Source organism: Salvelinus fontinalis, chromosome 10 (genome assembly GCF_029448725.1).
Source record: "Salvelinus fontinalis isolate EN_2023a chromosome 10, ASM2944872v1, whole genome shotgun sequence".
NCBI classification, from domain to species: Eukaryota; Metazoa; Chordata; class Actinopteri; order Salmoniformes; family Salmonidae; genus Salvelinus; species Salvelinus fontinalis.
Window position 1 is genome coordinate 47,206,092 of NC_074674.1, and position 11,255 is coordinate 47,217,346.

Consider the following 11,255-nt stretch of genomic DNA (forward strand, 5'->3'; position numbering starts at 1 on the left):
GCCTGGTGATCTCCAGCTCCACCCCCTGGACATGAGGACAAACAGCAGCCACAGTCAAAATGCATACAACATCAGCTACAGTCAAAATGCATAAAATGGAACCAATAGCATGGCCCCAAAAGTTCAATGGAACCAATAGCATAGTCCCAAATGTACAATTGAACTAATGGCATAGTTCCAATAGTACAATGGAACCAATAGCATATTCCCAAAAGTACAATATCCTACAGTTAAAGCTAAAAAAATGAAAGCACATCCCAAATAGTTAAATGCATATGACAGCATTATGTTTCATCCCACCACTCACCTGGAGCCTCTCCAAGGCGCGAGCGGCCATGTTGGTATTCTTGATGTTTACAAAGGCACATCATCTCTCATGTAGAACTCTGATACTCTCTATCTCACCACACATATAACCACAACTAGGGAGAGACAGAACATAGAGAGTATTCGAGTTCTACATTCTAATTCTACGTTCCTTGCTGTAGGTGAGGGGATAGAGGGTATCAGAGTTCTACATTCTAATTCTATGTTCTGCGCTGTACTGTGGGTGTGGTGAGAGAAGGTATCAGAGTTCTACATTCTAATTATATGTTCTGCACTGTAGGTGTGGTGAGAGAGTATCAGAGTTCTACATTCTAATTATATGTTCTGCACTGTAGGTGTGGTGAGAGAAGGTATCAGAGTTCTACATTCTAATTATATGTTCTGCACTGTAGGTGTGGTGAGAGAGAGTATCAGAGTTCTACATTCTAATTATATGTTCTGCACTGTAGGTGTGGTGAGAGAGTATCAGAGTTCTACATTCTAATTATATGTTCTGCACTGTAGGTGTGGTGAGAGAAGGTATCAGAGTTCTACATTCTAATTATATGTTCTGTACTGTAGGTGTGGTAAGAGAGTATCAGAGTTCTACATTCTAATTATATGTGCTGTACTGTAGGTGTGGTGAGAGAGTATCAGAGTTCTACATTCTAATTATATGTTCTGCACTGTAGGTGTGGTGAGAGAGTATCAGAGTTCTACATTCTAATTATATGTTCTGCACTGAAGGTGTGGTGAGAGGGTATCAGAGTTCTACATTCTAATTATATGTTCTGCACTGTAGGTGTGGTGAGAGAAGGTATCAGAGTTCTACATTCTAATTATATGTTCTGTACTGTAGGTGTGGTGAGAGAGTATCAGAGTTCTACATTCTAATTATATGTTCTGCACTGTAGGTGTGGTGAGAGAAGGTATCAGAGTTCTACATTCTAATTATATGTGCTGTACTGTAGGTGTGGTGAGAGAGTATCAGAGTTCTACATTCTAATTATATGTTCTGCACTGAAGGTGTGGTGAGAGGGTATCAGAGTTCTACATTCTAATTATATGTTCTGCACTGTAGGTGTGGTGAGAGAGAGAGTATCAGAGTTCTACATTCTAATTATATGTTCTGCACTGTAGGTATGGTGAGAGAGTATCAGAGTTCTACATTCTAATTATATGTTCTGCACTGTAGGTGTGGTGAGAGAAGGTATCAGAGTTCTACATTCTAATTATATGTTCTGTACTGTAGGTGTGGTGAGAGAGAGTATCAGAGTTCTACATTCTAATTATATGTTCTGCACTGTAGGTGTGGTGAGAGAGTATCAGAGTTCTACATTCTAATTATATGTTCTGCACTGTAGGTGTGGTGAGAGGGTATCAGAGTTCTACATTCTAATTCTATGTTCTGCACTTTTGGTGTGGTGAGAGGGTATCAGAGTTCTACATTCTAATTATATGTTCTGCACTGTAGGTGTGGTGAGAGGGTATCAGAGTTCTACATTCTAATTCTACGTTCCTTGCTGTAGGTGAGGGGATAGAGGGTATCAGAGTTCTACATTCTAATTATATCTCACCACACCTACAGTGCAGAACATAGAGGGTATCAGAGTTCTATATTCTAATTCTATGTTCTGCGCTGTACTGTGGGTGTGGTGAGAGAGAGTATCAGAGTTCTACATTCTAATTATATGTTCTGCACTGTAGGTGTGGTGAGAGGGTATCAGAGTTCTACATTCTAATTATATGTTCTGCACTGTAGGTGTGGTGAGAGAAGGTATCAGAGTTCTACATTCTAATTATATGTTCTGTACTGTAGGTGTGGTGAGAGAGTATCAGAGTTCTACATTCTAATTATATGTTCTGTACTGTAGGTGTGGTGAGAGAGTATCAGAGTTCTACATTCTAATTATATGTTCTGCACTGTAGGTGTGGTGAGAGGGTATCAGAGTTCTACATTCTAATTATATGTTCTGCACTGTAGGTGTGGTGAGAGAGTATCAGAGTTCTACATTCTAATTATATGTTCTGCACTGTAGGTGTGGTGAGAGGGTATCAGAGTTCTACATTCTAATTCTACGTTCCTTGCTGTAGGTGAGGGGATAGAGGGTATCAGAGTTCTACATTCTAATTCTATCTCACCACACCTACAGTGCAGAACATAGAGGGTATCAGAGTTCTATATTCTAATTCTATGTTCTGCGCTGTACTGTGGGTGTGGTGAGAGAGAGTATCAGAGTTCTACATTCTAATTCTATCTCCCCACACCTACAGTACAGAACATAGAATTTGAATGTAAAAGAATGATGATTCTCCTTCCAACTCAGCAGACAGAGATACATGTCATAGTATTAGAATGGTGCACCAGCAGCCATTTTGAGTGAAACATTTAAAGTGTTAATGTTATGTTACTTGATGATTATCACACCATGTAAGAAACAAAGAAAGTCACAGCAAGAGAAGCCTAAGCAATGGATATGCAGGTAGTCTAGTGGTTATGAGTGTTGGGCCAGTAACAGAAAGGTTTGCTGGTTCAAATCCCTGAGCCAAATAGGTGAAACATCTGTCAATGCACTTCATCCTAATTGGTCCTGTAAGTCTGTTAAATGACTAACATGCAGATAGAGAACTAAAATAGATAGAAATGGGGCATGGTGGTTGTATGTTTTGAGGAGGTCCCAAATGTGTTTCTCACTGAGGTCACACCCAGAGAGAGGCACAGGGGGACCTGAGGAGGAGAGGAAGGGAGGGGATAAGCAACCTTATAACAACACAAAGTTATGGTTCTAAATGGCCCATAGGGCTCTGGTCAAAAGTAGTGCACTATGTAGGAATAGGGTGCTATTTGGGACAGTCTATAGAACCTATGATTGTAGAGATGTATACACACATTACATGATGTATAATTTAGATGTGGAACAACTAAACAACAGACTGGGTGTGATTACAGTGAACTAAGCTGGTCTGTAATGATGAGATAACCTTGTCTTAGACCTGGAGATTCATGTCAGCTAATTGGAACTTATGTTTAGACTCTAGCTCAGTGGACTAGCATGGTCTAGAGTCACACTAACAGCCCAGGTATGATACCCAGAGTTAAACATACACACCCAGTAGAGTCCAGAGGGGAGGAGAGGTCCACCACTGGAGTGCTGGGGGGAGGAGAGGTCCACCACTGGAGTCCAGAGGGGAGGAGGGTTCCACCACTGGAGTCCAGAGGGGAGGAGGGTTCCACCACTGGAGTCCTGGGGGGAGGAGAGGTCCACCACTGGAGTCCAGAGGGTAGGAGGGTTCCACCACTGGAGTCCAGAGGGGAGGAGAGGACCACCACTGGAGTCCTGAGGGAAGGAGAGGTCCACCACTGGAGTCCAGAGGGGAGGAGAGGTCCACCACTGGAGTCCAGAGGGGAGGAGAGGTCCACCACTGGAGTCCAGAGGGGAGGAGAGGTCCACCACTGGAGTCCTGAGGGGAGGAGAGGTCCACCACTGGAGTCCAGAGGGGAGGAGAGGTCCACCACTGGAGTCCAGAGGGGAGGAGAGGTCCACCACTGGAGTCCTGAGGGGAGGAGAGGTCCACCACTGGAGTCCTGAGGGGAGGAGAGGTCCACCACTGGAGTCCTGAGGGGAGGAGAGGTCCACCACTGGAGTCCTGAGGGGAGGAGAGGTCCACCACTGGAGTCCTGAGGGGAGGAGAGGTCCACCACTGGAGTCCTGAGGGGAGGAGAGGTCCACCACTGGAGTCCTGAGGGGAGGAGAGGTCCACCACTGGAGTCCTGAGGGGAGGAGAGGTCCACCACTGGAGTCCTGAGGGGAGGAGAGGTCCACCACTGGAGTCCTGAGGGGAGGAGAGGTCCACCACTGGAGTCCTGAGAGGGGAGGAGAGGTCCACCACTGGAGTCCTGAGGGGAGGAGAGGTCCACCACTGGAGTCCTGAGGGGAGGAGAGGTCCACCACTGGAGTCCAGAGGGGAGGAGAGGTCCACCACTGGAGTCCTGAGCTGAGGAGAGGTCCACCACTGGAGTACTGAGAGGGAGGAGAGATCCACCACTGGAGTCCTGAGGGGAGGAGAGGTCCACCACTGGAGTCCTGAGGGGAGGAGAGGTCCACCACTGGAGTCCTGAGAGGGGAGGAGAGGTCCACCACTGGAGTCCTGAGGGGAGGAGAGGTCCACCACTGGAGTCCTGAGGGGAGGAGAGGTCCACCACTGGAGTCCAGAGGGGAGGAGAGGTCCACCACTGGAGTCCTGAGCTGAGGAGAGGTCCACCACTGGAGTACTGAGAGGGAGGAGAGATCCACCACTGGAGTCCTGAGAGGAGGAGAGGTCCACCACTGGAGTCCTGAGAGGGGAGGAGAGGTCAACAACTGGAGTCCAGAGGGGAGGAGAGGTCCACCACTGGAATTCCAGAGGGGAGGAGCGGTCCACCACTGGAGTCCTGAGCTGAGGAGAGGTTCACCACTGGAGTCCTGAGGGGAGGAGACGTCCACCACTGGAGTCCTGAGGGGAGGAGAGGTCCATCACTGGAGTCCTGAGGGGAGGAGAGGTCCACCACTGGAGTCCTGAGAGGGGAGCCGAGAGCAGCCTGCACTGTGGTAAACTTCTCCAGCAGCAACAACCTCTGCACCTCCTCAACTCAGATCCTACAGGAAAAAGTGAGAGAGTGAGAGAGTGAGTGAGAGAGTGAGAGAACACAAAACACACACCCAACCTCAGCTTCGGACACATTGAGTTATCCAACTCTACTAGCACCAACTCCATTACGCTGGACCCTGACCCCTGTCTCCCCTCACCATGATCTGCAGGACCTTGCAGTTGGAGACCTCAGTGGAGGACTCATCTCAGTCCTGATCTAGCTTTAACACCTGACCAATGGCCCTTTCTGCCTCACCATACAGTTGGAGAGAGAAGAGGGGGGGATAGGGTGAGAGGAGGTAGGGGGGAGGGAGAGAGAGGATGGGGGAGAGACATGAGATGAAGTGAGAGAGAGCAGGGGGGAAGATAGAGTTGAGATAAGATGAGTGGGGAGGGGGAGAAGAGATTGAGAGTCAGATTTCACTGAGAGACACACACACACTGTCAGTAATGTCCACGTTGACAGTAGAAAGCTCAGACACTGACCTTTAACCCCAACAGTGCACTCCCCTTGAGGAAGTATCCCTTTGGCCAATCAGGGTTGAGCTGGATGGTATTCTGAGTGTCTGATAGGACAGAGGGGTAGAGCTCCAGACACCAGTAGCAGTATGAACCACATTCCCACTTACATTAGATTACTCCTGCAATTGTCTAGGGATCAACATACACCCCCCCCCCCCCCACCACCACCACACACATACAATGTCTGTACTACTGGGAAAGAATCTGGCAAGGTCTAGATATGTGTGTGTATGTGTGTGCCTCGCCACTCATGGTTATGTGGTTCAATGGCACCATCATGTGTCCAATAGGCAGAAATACAAGAAACGAGCAGAATGGAAATAGTTATGAATCAATGTAAATTAACAAAATAATCAATTTATTTGTTGTCTTTTTATTGTCTACCTTTGAGCTTATTTATAACATGATGCTTATACAGTATTCAATGTATCTAAAATATGTAATTATTAATAATTTGATAATAAAACAAGCAATATCATGATGCTGAACAATATGGTACTACATAATATAAAATATAAAATGACCAATAATGACTGACAGCAATACAAAGTAAAACATATTTTAACACATCAGGAGCAACTCGAGAGAAAAAAATATTTAAAAGCTTGTCAATATAATTCCTTTTTGTGTCACTAAGACAAGTGAATAATTTATGTTTTAAAAATCTGGAAATGGAAAAAAACAATAAAAAAAGATAAGCAATAAAAATCTATAGATAGTAAACAGATAAATTGACATTTTGAGCCTGTAATCAAACCCTCAAATGCTGATGCTCCAGATACTCAACTAGTCTAAAGAAGGCCAGTTTCATTGCTTCTTTAATCTGCGAGCACAACAGTTTTCAGCTGTGCTAATATAATTGCAATGTGGTTTTCTAATGATCAATTAGCCTTTAAAAATGATAAACTTGGATTAGCTAACACAACGTGCCATTGGAACAGAGGAGTGATGGTTGCTGATAATTGGCCTCTGTACGCCTTTGTAGATATTCCATAAAAAATCTGCCATTTCCAGGTACAATAGTAATTTACAACATTAACAATGTCTACACTGCATTTCTGATCAACTAGATGCTATTTTAAGGGACAATTTCTTTTTGCTTTTCTTTCAAAAACAAGGACATTTTAAGTGACCCCAAACTTTTGAACGGAAGTGCACAACCGTATTTATCGTTAGGAGAACAATCTAAATTCCAGCATTTACTCAACAGTTAAAGCTCATTGTCTCAAACCTTCTAGATTAGAAAGCATTATGCTAGTAAGAGAATAGCATTGTGAGGCCTAGCTTTGGTTTGATGCTGTAGCTCTTCAGTCCAGGTTCTGTGGTGGTTCTCTTCAGTCCAGGTTCTGTGGTGGTTCTCTTAAATTCTCATAATCTGAGGGCTCAGCATCTATCTGAGGGTCTGTCTGTGTCACTGGGGAAGTCCCTCACATTCTGAAAGGAGACACATTGAATGAGCACTTTACAAACCATTCCCTCTAAGACTTTTATGTACACGGACACACAGACTGCGTTATAAGAGACTTACTGCCAGGGTGTCATACTCTGGTGACCTGGTCTTCATGTTCAGAGCTGTGTAAGTGTCACTGTTAGGATCAGGATGGACACTCTGTAGAGAGAGACACAGAAACACAAACACTAAATACTGCATAAAACACAAATACATGAATCCATTCACTTACTGTCTATGCCTGTGGTATTGGGATTGAAATAACTTTGGTTGTTGACATTATTACCTGTGTGTCTGCTGTGGCATCACTTCCTCCTGTGGATCTCCTGTAATGAGGGAAAGAGTGAGTTCTGCTCTCTACTGACCTCTAGTGGAAGTTGATATGTTACTAATACAGTAGATGTAAATGGCTGTCTCACCTCTTCATATAGCAGTAGATGGCGAGTAGAAGAGCTCCAGCAGTCAGGACAACCGCCACCCCCACCACAGGAACCCAGGGAAACACTGCTGTAGTATCTTGAGATTATAAATGCATGGTGGAGATATGACATAGAGGAAACCAGGGAAACACTGCTCTAGTATCATGAGGTTATAAATGCATGGTGGAGATATGACATAGAGGAAACCAGGGAAACACTGCTCTAGTATCATGAGGTTATAAATGCATGGTGGAGATATGACATAGAGGAAACCAGGGAAACACTGCTCTAGTATCATGAGGTTATAAATGCACGGTGGAGATATGACATAGAGAAAACCAGGGAAACACTGCTGTAGTATCATGAGGTTATCAATGCATGGTGGACATATGACATAGAGGAAACCAGGGAAACACTGCTGTAGTATCATGAGGTTATCAATGCATGGTGGACATATGACATAGAGGAAACCAGGGAAACACTGCTGTAGTATCATGAGGTTATAAATGCATGGTGGAGATATGACAGAGGAAACCAGGGAAGAACAAAATGAAACAATATTTATTTATTTCTATGTCATACGGTATGATAAGTGTCTCACATTGCTAACTATTATTTATGGTTGTTGACCTGTGTGATTATCAATGAATAGAGGAAGAGAAGGTGTACTTACACTGAATGTCCAAAAACAAAGAAGAAGAGTTCAGACGTCCATATTTATTCTCAGCCTCACAGTAGTATTCTCCTCTGTCCTCAGAGCTGATGGTCATGAAATTGTATGTCTTTTCTGATCCTGTCAGTGAAGCTCCATTCTTCTTGTACCAGTTGTATTTGTCCACAGGTGGGTTGGCATCACTGCTGCAGGTCAGAGTCACTGAACTGCCCTCCACTATTCCACCAGAGGGACTGACTGACACTGAGGTGTTCCTTGGTTTATCTGATAGAAAAGTGCGTCACAATACTTGCCTTTTTATTTCAGAAAATATATCTGTCGAATCACAATTAAAGTAAAATAGAGTAGAAAATGGAGATGAAATGCAAGACTTACATAAAATATTTACAGTAACAAGCTTGGAAATTTTGGCTCCAACTTCATTCTCAGCCTCACAGTAGTATTCTCCTCTGTCCTCAGAGCTGATGTTAGTGATGCTGTAACTCTGTCCTGATGCTTTTAGTGAGGTTACATTCTTCTTGTACCAGGTGTATTTGTCCACAGGTGGGTTGGCATCACTGCTGCAGGTCAGAGTCACTGAACTGCCCTCCACTATTTCACCAGAGGGACTGACTGACACTGAGGTGTTCTTTGGGCCATCTGGTAAAGAGGATGACAAAGGTAAGAGTACACATAGTATAATGCAACAATGTGTACTCTTACCTTGCTCAGAAAACTTGCGGGGGGCCAAATAAAACCACCCGCAGGTCAAATTCAGCCCGCGGACCGCCAGTTGTGGAACCCTGGTCTATGTCATGGAAAAGCAGGTGTTCTTAATGTTTTGTATACTCAGTGTGTAGTACTAGAATTATATCCCACATACTCACATGTGACAGTGAGAGTCTCTTCAAGAGAGGGGTGATCCTCATGGTTTTCTACAGCACAGGAGTATCTGCCTGTATCCTCACTGCTGACTGGCTTTAGGTACAGGTACTTGGTCTCATGTCTGATCAGACGTTGTCCGTTCTTGTACCAGATGTAAGAGGGGTTGTCCTGCAGAAAGCATATGGACTCACAGAACAGACAAAGACACTTTCCCTCTATGATGTTGGTTGGACCCTTAGTCCGCACCTGAAGACCTGGAATAAAAAACATAATTAAACCCGGATTCACCTGATCTCTATTACAATAAACAACGACTTTCCTACACAGATGGTTCCCATTTTTAAAATGTATTTTATATTTCACCTTTATTTAACCAGGTAGACTAGTTGAGAACAAGTTCTCATTTACAACTGCGACCTGGCCAAGATAAAGCAAAGCAGCGCGACACAAACAACACAGAGTTACACATGGAATAAACAAACATACAGTCAATAACACAATAGAAAAATATATATACAGTGTATGCAAATAAGGTAAGATAAGAGAGGTAAGGCAATAAATAGGCCATAGTTGCGAAATAATTACAATATAGCAATTAAACACTGGAGTGATAGATGTGCAGAAGATGAATGTGCAAGTAGAGATACTGGGGGGCAAAGGAGTAAAATAAATAAATAACAGTATAGGGATGAGGTAGTTGGATGGGCTACAGGTGGGCTATGTACAGGTGCAGTGATGTGTGAGCTGCTCTGACATCTGGTGCTTAAGGTTAGTGCGGGACATACAGTGGAAAAAAGTATTTAGTCAGCCACCACTTGTGCAAGTTCTCCCACTTAAAAAGATGAGAGAGGCCTGTAATTTTTCATCATTGGTACACTTCAACTATGATAGACAAAATGAGAAAAATATCCAGAAAATCACATTGTAGTGTTTTTAATGATTTTATTTGCAAATTATGGTGGAAAATAAGTATTTGGTCACCTACAAACAAGCAAGATTTCTGGCTCTCACAGACCTGTAACTTCTTCTTTAAGAGGCTCCTCTGTCCTCCTCTCGTTACCTGTATTAATGGCACCTGTTTGAACTTGTTATCAGTATAAAAGACACCTGTCCACAACCTCAAACAGTCACACTCCAAACTCCACTATGGCCAAGACCAAAGAGCTGTCAAAGGACACCAGAAACAAAATTGTAGACCTGCACCAGGCTGGGAAGACTGAATCTGCAATAGGTAAGCAGCTTGGTTTGAAGAAATCAACTGTGGGAGCAATTATTAGGAAATGGAAGACATACAAGACCACTGATAATCTCCCTCGATCTGGGGCTCCACGCAAGATCTCACCCCGTGGGGTCAAAATGATCACAAGAACGGTGAGCAAAAACTCCAGAACCACACGGGGGGACCTAGTGAATGACCTGCAGAGAGCTGGGACCTAAGTAACAAAGCCTACCATCAGTAACACACTACGCCGCAAGGGACTCAAATCCTGCAGTGCCAGACGTGTCCCCCTGGTTTAGCCAGTACATGTCCAGGCCCGTCTGAAGTTTGCTAGAGAGCATTTGGATGATCCAGAAGAAGATTGGGGAAATGTCATATGGTCAGATGAAACCAAAATAGAACTTTTTGGTAAAAACTCAACTCGTCATGTTTGGAGGACAAAGAATGCTGAGTTGCATCCAAAGAACACCATACCTACTGTGAAGCATGGCGGTGGAAACATCATGTTTTGGGGCTGTTTTTCTGCAAAGGGACCAGGACGACTGATCCGTGTAAAGGAAAGAATGAATGGGGCCATGTATCGTGAGATTTTGAGTGAAAACCTCCTTCCATCAGCAAGGGCATTGAAGATGAAACGTGGCTGGGTCTTTCAGCATGACAATGATCCCAAACACACCGCCCGGGCAACGAAGGAGTGGCTTCGTAAGAAGCATTTCAAGGTCCTGGAGTGGCCTAGCCAGTCTCCAGATCTCAACCCCATAGAAAATCTTTGGAGGGAGTTGAAAGTCCGTGTTGCCCAGCAAGAGCCCCAAAACATCACTGCTCTAGAGGAGATCTGCATGGAGGAATGGGCCAAAATACCAGCAACAGTGTGTGAAAACCTTGTGAAGACTTACAGAAAACGTTTGACCTCTGTCATTGCCAACAAAGGGTATATAACAAAGTATTGAGAAACTTTTGTTATTGACCAAATACTTATTTTCCACCATAATTTGCAAAGAAATTCATTAAAAATCCTACAATGTTATTTTCTGGATTTTTTTTCTTCTCATTTTGTCTGTCATAGTTGAAGTGTACCTATGATGAAAATTACAGGCCTCTCTCATCTTTTTAAGTGGGATAACTTGCACAATTGGTGGCTGACTAAATACTTTTTTGCACCAATGTATGAGT

General features: G+C 43.9%; 1 long non-coding RNA gene across 1 annotated transcript; it reads right to left on the minus strand.

Annotated features, from left to right (window-relative positions):
* Positions 1–5,794: 5,794 nt before the first annotated feature.
* LOC129864218 (uncharacterized) lies at positions 5,795–7,236 on the minus strand. Its single transcript, XR_008761146.1, has 3 exons — positions 7,194–7,236; positions 6,986–7,066; positions 5,795–6,891 (listed from the first exon to the last, which is right to left on the minus strand). It is a non-coding gene; the product is annotated as an uncharacterized LOC129864218 (long non-coding RNA).
* Positions 7,237–11,255: the final 4,019 nt, after the last annotated feature.